This window comes from Bemisia tabaci, chromosome 9 (assembly GCF_918797505.1).
Source record: "Bemisia tabaci chromosome 9, PGI_BMITA_v3".
NCBI classification, from domain to species: Eukaryota; Metazoa; Arthropoda; class Insecta; order Hemiptera; family Aleyrodidae; genus Bemisia; species Bemisia tabaci.
Window position 1 is genome coordinate 30,487,318 of NC_092801.1, and position 8,362 is coordinate 30,495,679.

Sequence of the window (8,362 nt, forward strand, 5' to 3'; positions counted from 1 at the left end):
TGAACCGACCGTGCCATTACACGAATCGAAAAATCGGTTTTAATGTGAAGAGAGAACGCTCGACACACTGAATTTTACAACAAAAAAACTTATGAGAAACATGTGTTTATATTTTGTGAAAATTAGTGCAAACGCACTGATTTTCTCCAAACGGGGTAGTATAGGGTGTTACGTTTTTTTAGAAAATCTTACTAAGTGCGCATTGAATTTTTGAAAAAATTACTACGAACGCGCTATTTGCGGGTAAAAAGTACTGTTGGGAACCCATGATGTTATACTGCGCAAGCTGAATAACTTGCCCCCTGAATAACCCACCCCTGCTCGCCAATGTCGCCGACAGTGGCATGGCGTGCTTTGCATGCGATACATGGATTGATCTGCCATTTAAACCTACGGAAAAGTATCGATAAACAGGGTGTTCGCAACGAACACTTTAATAATCGATATTTATCATAGCTTCAAATGGGAAATATCGATAGAACACAAAGCACGCTACGCCACTAGTCGCCGAGTGGATTCGACCTACGATATCAAGTCGGTAGCCTTTAAAGGCCCTGTTGACGAAGGGAAGGAGTTGGACGATAGATTGAGACAGACAGGCAACAATGCTAAATCCCGCGACACATGATATCAAAGCGACTGGCGAGTGCCGAGTGGCGCACAATGGATCGAATCAATGGGAGGGTTCAGCCATGAATTGTTTTACTAAAACTGCAAATGTTTATGTTTAATTCGTCACATTTTAAATTTTTCGGGGATGCTATCAGATGCAAATTTTACTGGGAAACCAATGGACCACTTTTAAGATCTAAAAGTTGTGTTATAAAAAGACAGGGTGTGCACTAAAACAGGCTGGTCAAAAATAAGTACTTTTACGGTATTTTTTCAGTGCATTCTCAAGAAATTCAGTACCTCTCCCAACAGAAAAATTCCGTACTTTTTCAGTACCTCCATTTGACGAAATCGGAAAAATTTCAAAGATTTAAAATTGCGACAAAAATGACAAAAAATTAAAAAAAAAATCCGGACCTTTTTGCGGATTCTCCGCACTTTTTCAGTATTTCCGGACCGCCCTTAAAAAATCAGTACTATTTCCGGACTTTCCGGAAATGCCGGACTTGTAAACACCCCGAAAGAGTTATGAGCTTTTTAAGTTTCCAAATTTTGTCCGACCTCTCCTATTAACTCGACCCATTGTACGGCGGGCCGTATCAGCTGAGCAGAGATATTGATTGAAACGTCCAAGTCGAGGCGGTGGTCAAACTTGAAGTGACAGATTATTGGCCGAGCATCGAAAAACGAGACGGCTACTCAGCGATTACCGACAACGAGACGGGACCGGCTTGTCTCAGGCTCAGGTTCCCGAGAAAGGATTCGATTCGACTGACCGGCACCCTAATACGACCGATAAAGTTTGAGCTCCACAGAATAAAAATCGTACGAAAAAAGTTTTAAAAAAATAAAAGTTTGAGATCTCCTCAAGCAAGGAGCCGACTGACGGCGGGCAGGGTTGCCACAGCATTTAGAAAATGAAATTCCCTGACATTTCCCTGATTTCCCTGACCAGGGTGCACTGGAAAAAAAACACATTGGATCTAGAGTCCAGACTCTTAAAACATCGACAAGAAAAAGCACTCTTGATTCAATCAGAATCTAGCTTAAATCAATAACCAAGCCTCTTAATTTAAGCGGATTTCGTTTTGATTCAAGCAAAAATCCGATTGAATCAAGAGTATTTTTTCTTGTCAATGTTTTCAAGAGTCTGGACTCTAGATCCAAAGTGTTTTTCTTCCAGTGTGTCTACTAAAACAGGCTGGCCAAAATTCAATACTTTTACAGTACTTTTTCAGTACCATAGGCGTAGCTAGGCCATTTTGCTGGGGGGGGGCCTGGCCCCCCACCACCGGGGGGTCTGGGGGGTATGGAATACCCCCCAGGTCAGCGGGGGGTCCGGGGGGCCTCCCCCGGAAAATTTTTGAAATTTTAACTCTATTTGAGCGCATCTCGAGGCACTTGTGGCGTTAATCTTCCTTCAATTTCTGCATAAAATTCACCCAGTTTTATGCATTTTAAGGTTAAAATACTTTGAAATTGTTGCATTCAACAGGTTATTCCATTTATTTTCTCACTTTTAACCACTCATTTGTGTGAAAATTGCGAAATAAATGTTTAGTGAATGCCAGAATCATGCCAGAGGCATCCTCTCACGGGCCACGGCGACAGAGACTTACCGTTAAAGATGGTGTTTTTGCACCATCCAGAATTTCTGGGGGGGGCCAGATGATACTATTTCCAATTTTGGGGGGGGGCCAGGCCCCCCCTGGCCCCCCCCTTCCTACGCCACTGTTCAGTACATTTCCAAGAAATTCAGTACCTCCTCAACAGAAAAATTCAGTACTTCTCCAGTACCTCCAATTGACGGAATTCGAAAAAATTCCAAAATTTTGATTCCTCGCTCAAATTGCGACAAAAACGACAAAAAATGGAAAAAATTCCGGACCTTCAAGCGGAGTTGCCGTACTTTTTCAGTACTTCCGAACCGTCCTTCAAAAATCGGTGCTATTTCGGGACTTACTGGAAATTCTGGACTTGTAGACACCCTGCTGACACATTTTGGTGAAATTCCCTGACAATTATTGAAGCTGTGGCGGATGGTAAAGAAGGCATAACTGAAAATATTTTTCAGGCAAACTGTGTTGTTCGAAACCTCAAACCCATTCTAGAAAGCAAATGAAGGTGACATGACAAATTTTCCCTGAGATTTTCGTCATTTTCCTTGACATTTCGCGGCTTTCCCTGACTTGTTAAAATTCCCTGGCATTTCCCGGTTTTCCCTGACTGTGGTAACCCTGCAAGGGACCGTCTGAAAAAAAAATTACCCACATTTGCATCGAGTTACGCAGAAAGGAACCAAGGCACATCTGCTATTATCAAATTTAACTATAAAACACATATTTTTTTAGGGAAACTAATGATACATACGTTGTTTTTAAACTGAGGTAGAAATCGTCGTTCCTAATTGCAAAATGTAGGGCAATTTTACTGCATTTTGTAATTTGGAACTATAAATTCTGGCTCATCTGAAAAAACACTTATGTGCATAGGGAAACTAATGGGACATACGTTGTTTTTAAACCGGCCTAGAATTTATAGTTCCAAATTGCAAAATGCAGTCCAATTGTTCAACATATTGGTCATGAGTCATGTTTGGAATGAACCAATCTGATCGTTCATTTCCAAAAGCAATTTTTACACTGTAGCCAAGATAGTGGTGCGGGGTTTCTAACATATATACTGACTCTGGATTTCACAAATGGACCGCGTTTAATAGAAAGGAACCAAGCCACATCAGTTATTGCCAAATTTAATTGGGCAATTTAAGGGATTCCTTTGAAAATTTTAAGGAGTTTGCTTTGTACTATGCTGAAAATTCACGGAAATTTGTAAAAAAATCCGAAGAACCATTTCCTCTTAAAAAATTAAATTATCCGATTAAATTTGGCAATTGCTGATCCAGGTTAGTTCCTTTCTGTTTAACGTAGTCCAATTTTCACAGATAATAAGACAATGTTTGGTCAAACTGAAGATTCCCTTAAAATGAAAATTATGGACCTTAATAAGGTTACTATCTATTATTTCATCTATAATACTCAGTGGCTGTTGTAAATCTTCAACGCACCAGGTGCAAAGAATTGAGCGGTGCGCACTTTAAGTCTGATTGACTACCTGTTGATTTAATTATTCAGTGATAAGAAAGCCAAATTTCTTGTTAAAATGATAAAAGCAGCAATTGTCAGTAACTTTAGGCCTTGATGTTAGAAAACAAGAGTGAAGGGTCTATCTCTTAAAAAAATTGTTTCAAGCAAGTATCATGAGATACTTTTAAGATTAGATGTAAACCCGTAAAAACTGAGGTTCAGTCTTTCGGGTATACAAACTTAAATAAAACCCTTGGTAATTCTGGTTATTCATTTCCGATAACTTATCCGATAGTTGGGTACCTTCTCAAAAATCAATGCACTACTATAATTGACCGTTTCAATTCCACATATTTGGGGAAAGATAGAGCACTGAAAATGATGGAGCCAAATAGGTTAGAAGCAAATAGAAAATTTGTTCGAATTGAGGTCAAGAAAATGATAATGTCTTCCTTCAACGTTAGGTAATGGCTCTTTTCCTCGTTGATAAGAACTACTTGCCGGAAAATGTGTTATCACAGAAATTAGGTTAAGGCTGACCATTGACTAGGTGGACGAGACAATGTAAACAATAATATTATCTTCCTAAAGCACCTCCAAACTGATGGATTTTCATTTCGACTGGGAATTACTCAGAGGAATTGAAGGGTTCAGATCATAAAGCTGGAAGTCTACGGACTAGTTGTGGTTACAATTTTAAACGCAACTCTAAATATACTGACATCAAAATTTAGGACCGTGATCAAGTTTTGTCCTGTTGATAACAAGACAGGAATTAACAAGTATTGCTGATTGGTTTTACCATAACCTGAAAGCTTTCAGTTAATAAGCTTCTTCAGATGTACGCTAAAACCAGGTTGATAATGTTAATTCAACATAATCAACACTACTCAGCTATCCACAATATTATTTGCCTTCTTTTGACCTCATGGTTCTTTCAGCTGAAGTTATCAGTTTTGCACATCAGTTAATGCCACGAGATTGTCAGATACAGTGGAGCGTGGTATCGTAAGCGTAAGTAGGTAAGTGCGATGCAGACAGATTGCATAAAAATATTCACACTTTCTGAATAATCAGCGACTGGCAGACACATGTAAGATTCATTGCCACTCATCTCAGTTAAACTGGGGCATTATCAATGAAATATTCACAAAACCAACAAGATGTGATCCCGGCAAGGAAATCAGCCCAACAGAAGTTCAATTTCCTGCAAATTATTCCAATCCAGACACCCAATAACAAAACTAGTCCCTTCCTTCACAAGCGAGTAACTCAAGAATTACTCTCTGATAACAAGGTTGGGAAATTTGAAAGTCAAGAGGGTATGAGATTGCGTAATTTACATAACAAAACAGAAGAAACGGGTACAGCGCTCGCATACATTATCTGGCTAGAAAGGAAACATTCCTACCTGGTGTAGAAGTTTCTCAGACTCGGGGAAGATACGGTGAATCACGAACAGTTTGAAGCGTGGGCAGGCCGAAATCCGAGCTAAAATTAACTTTGTAACCGAACCGAAACTTCAATATTAATATTAAGAAGTTCTGTCACTATGAATGAGTCATTCAACGGCGCCTTACGCACACTCCACTACAAATACACACGCTACCGTAAAATAAGGCCAAGAGACGTTAACTTCCAAGGCCGTTTCTGTTTTGGCGCGAGTTTCTGGGTCAGACGTGTAGGTAGCGCCACGCGTCGTGACAGTTCGTTGCCACCGAGCCCGCCAAAATTTGAAATCCCGCGCGCAGCTCTTAACTTACACGATAGCTCGTGCTCTTTTATTCTGTTTCGTTTTCTCTCCAGATTAAGTACGAGTAGAGATTAATTTATCATTATTTACTTTTATAATCTGTGAAAGGGTATTTTGATGACGAAAATCGGAAGAAACCTATCACTAGTTCAATCTTTGAGAATCTTCGATTATGTTTTATTTATTTTTTTCAACAGAAAACTAACCGATGCATCCCCTTATAATGAATGATCTTTGCACGTATTTTAATAGTAAATTCACTTTAATACATGAGTCGTCCCCTTTATGAGTGATCAAAGAATTTAAAACAAAGTCAATGGAATATTATACACTTTGTTCATTACTATGATGCTTCATGATCGACCACGCAGGCGACGGAACTTGGAATTTATTCGTAGGGGGAGGGCAGAATGGGAATTCATCTAGAGAGGTCTGCGGGCTCTGAGAGGGGCGTCTTTAAACAAATTTTGCTGCTTTTGTGAAAAAAATTAAGTACAATTTTGAAGATAAAAGAACTGTCACATATCACAAAATACCTTATATATTTCCATGGGAGAGCCGTGCAATTATCTGAGGTTCCCTTCCCTCCTCCAGTTCCACCCATGGTTGGCTAATGGAACTTTCCCAAATGAATCTAAGATTCTAGAGAGACCATTCTGCGGTGCTAAGGAAGAACGCCGTATGAACATTCAAGAGTTGCAAAATCCCCTTCCATAAAATGTTCATTTTTTAGGAAAGTTATGAATGTTTTCCCTTGAAATGTTCAGGACTTTTCGGTGGAATTGCAAGAAAAATTTTCTGAAAAATTGGGAAAAAAATATTCATAAGTTTACCAGGAAATTCGTGTTTTATCAAAGGAAATTTGGCAACGCCTGAAGGTTCATACGGCGTTCTTCTTTAGTACGGCAGGATTTTCATTTAACCAGATTGCAGCATGCCATTAAGAGGATATGAATAAATTATTAGGCATGCGCAGAACTAGGAATTGAGGGGCTTGGAGGACAAGGCGCATAAGTGCAGAATTTGAAAAAAATTAGATATTAATGATTTCAAGTAAAATTGGTCTGAATGAATATTCTGTGAAAAAATGTGTTCCCCAATTCCAATTTTTAAGTATCAAAAAGTCAGTTTGAACTTTCACACCGCCATAAAGATCCATATAATTTCGAAACTTCGAACACGTATTTCTCGAGAATTCAAGAACTACACTTATGCGCATTGACCTCCAAGCACCTCGATTTATCATAGGAGCATAAAAGGAGTCTGGGAAAAGTTTTGAAAAATACATATTTTTTGGAGGAAACTCTTCTTTGAAAGTGTCTGTGTTTTGGAGCTCGGCGAAAGTTGACACAAATCCCTTCAAAAAAATGTCCCGGCGAACATCGCCAGAGCTATTATGTTTCTAGGCTCAACAACAACATTCCAACCTATATTTTCCACAATGTTAGATCGCTCATAACATTACTACATGGGCCCGACACACCTCACCTCGCGCTCACTCAAAAAACAAATCAATAAATAAACTAAGCTGCAAGAATCCACCGACACTGGAGATATTCCAATAGCCACAAATATAAATTGGTTGGAATTTTCCGTGCGTAACCAGGACGGATGCATTGCTATGATTAGAGAACGACCCAACGAACCACTTTGATGTTTGTTTTCGAGTCCCGTTCAGAATGCGAGGTTGTCGATTTGTCCAACGGAACTTAAGGTGATTCGATGGGCGCCATATTTTTTGTCAGAACGACGTGCGATATATCGCATCGATTGGCTCTATTTTTTCAGCTACTAATAATTTTTCTCGAATTTTAAGATCGCAATTCTGTTGTTAGGAGACTAAAGTACTCACGTACCAATTTTAACAAAGAAATTCAACGTAATAAAGGCGTGGTTTTTTTAGAGAGAAAACATTGCATTCGATACTGATATCGAAACTGCGCTCGAATGCGATATTTTCTCTCTAAAAAAACCGCACCTTTATTACGTTGAATTTCTTTGTTAAAATTGGTAAGTGAGTGCTTTAGTCTCCTGACAACAGAATTGCGATCTCAAAATTCTGAGAGCACAGTCAATGTAATTTTTTGAATGCTCACTTGATTTTCCAGCTCTGTTAGCGGAGTATTCTGCGTAAATGCACCGCAGTTAGTCGGGAAGAACCAAGTCACATCGATCAGATATTGCAAAATTTAACTGGGCAATCCGATTGTTTAAAAGAGAACGTTTGTGCGGATTCGTATAAAAATTTTGAAGAATGTGCTTCGTACTCTACAGAAAACTCATTGAAATCTGCACGAAAATCCGCACAACCGTTTCCACGTAAAAAATTTAATTGCTCGATTGAATTTGGCAATGGCTGATGTGGCTTAGATCCTTTCTGCTTGACGCAGACCAAAATGAGTAAAAGAATCAAGGTGACGAATCTTCTGTTCCACGACTTCAAAAGAGTTAAACCTAATTTTAATGTGAGATCCAGATTCTCATATTGAATAAAAGCTACGTGTGCAAAATCTTTTTAACATCTCATAACGCTTAGATGTTCCAAATTATCATTTCCGTCACTAGATCTGCAAGTCTGATGGGGCTATGGACAGTTTTGACGAGGAGTTGAGCGCGATGGATGTTTCCACCGTGATATTTTTACTGTGAGAAGGAGGGGAATTTAGGCCCCTAAAGAATACATTCATTTGAGAGGCCCCGCACAAACCGTTCATGCACTGGAAGTGTGAGAGGATAAAACTTATACTTTCGAGGATCCAAAATGTTTCTCTTCACAGTGACACTGACAATGTCTCGCAGCCTCACAAAACTGGGCTGACCAAAAAAGGAGTCAAATGTTATTCCGTTAACCACGATAAGTTCTAAAAAGCCCAGTGTAATGAGCCTCTAGGCAAGGTATCAATTGAGGGGC

The 8,362-nt window shown here is 39.3% G+C and overlaps 1 protein-coding gene across 2 annotated transcripts in view; it reads right to left on the reverse strand.

Annotated features, from left to right (window-relative positions):
- Nucleotides 1-5,333, reverse strand: part of LOC109030344 (serine/threonine-protein kinase Sgk2) — a 165,448-nt gene extending 160,115 nt beyond the window's left edge. The window contains exon 1 of one of the 2 annotated variants that reach the window (XM_019041245.2): nucleotides 5,110-5,333. The gene's annotated coding sequence lies outside the window, so the exon portion shown is untranslated. The remainder of the gene's footprint in view (nucleotides 1-5,109) is intronic. The other variant, XM_019041244.2, reaches the window with a different exon arrangement.
- Nucleotides 5,334-8,362: the final 3,029 nt, after the last annotated feature.